Source organism: Helianthus annuus, chromosome 12, assembly GCF_002127325.2.
Source record: "Helianthus annuus cultivar XRQ/B chromosome 12, HanXRQr2.0-SUNRISE, whole genome shotgun sequence".
In the NCBI taxonomy this organism is placed as follows: Eukaryota; Viridiplantae; Streptophyta; class Magnoliopsida; order Asterales; family Asteraceae; genus Helianthus; species Helianthus annuus.
In genome coordinates, this window is record NC_035444.2 from 5567774 (window position 1) to 5568690 (window position 917).

The window sequence follows — 917 nt, forward strand, 5'->3', positions numbered from 1 at the left end:
TGACAAATAAGTAAAACTGTATACAAGATTATTTTTAAATAATTGTCCCAAGTTATAAAAGATATTTTTGCCTAAGTGCATTCAAATCAATTTTCTAAACATTTTCAAAATGAGCCAGTTAAGTTGTATTTACCAGTGTAAACTGACGTATTTTCCAAAAAGGCTAAGTGCAGGTACTATACGTAATAGGCTGGCAACTCCAGGCATCATTACTCAAGTCTCGCAAGCTTTAGATGTTAAAGTCTGTTGAACAGTTTTCCTTTTTATTTTGATCCGCCTGTGGATCTGTTTCAACTATCTTGTGATACTTAATATTACAATTTATTCAGTTGAAATGAATCTATCTTTCTGCTTCCGCTGTGCATTTATAATTTGTGTTGTTTGACTATGATGTTATCAACTACGTCACGATACTCCCCACCGGGCCCACCGGTAATACGTGGAAATATCGGGGTGTGACAGGTTGGTATCAGAGCCAACACTGAGTGAATTAAACACTAGCCTTTTGTGTTTAATCTCAGTTACACAGTTGCACATTCTCGAGTCTAGACAAAGAACATAGGATTAATCCTAATTCGTTTTATTTTGTCTTTATTTATTTCCTTTGTTATTTTTCTGATTAGCCCGTGCATGGGCGAGTCATTTCAGTTAGAAGTCCCATTTAGGGCAACCATTCCTATTATAATATCATTTCTTTTTATAAGATCTGCCATTATGATAAAATGGCAAAATCTAAAATGACAAGACCTAGCCATGTGTCACCTTAAGACAGGGCCAAGATGGTAGTTCCTCAATTAGATTCAGATCCTTGTTAACATATCAATTTAGCATTGCTCTGCGTTTAATTATTAAAAAGAATCTTAAAGGTAAAACCTAGCCTAAATGTCGTCGCAGACATGGCCAAGATGGTAAAACCT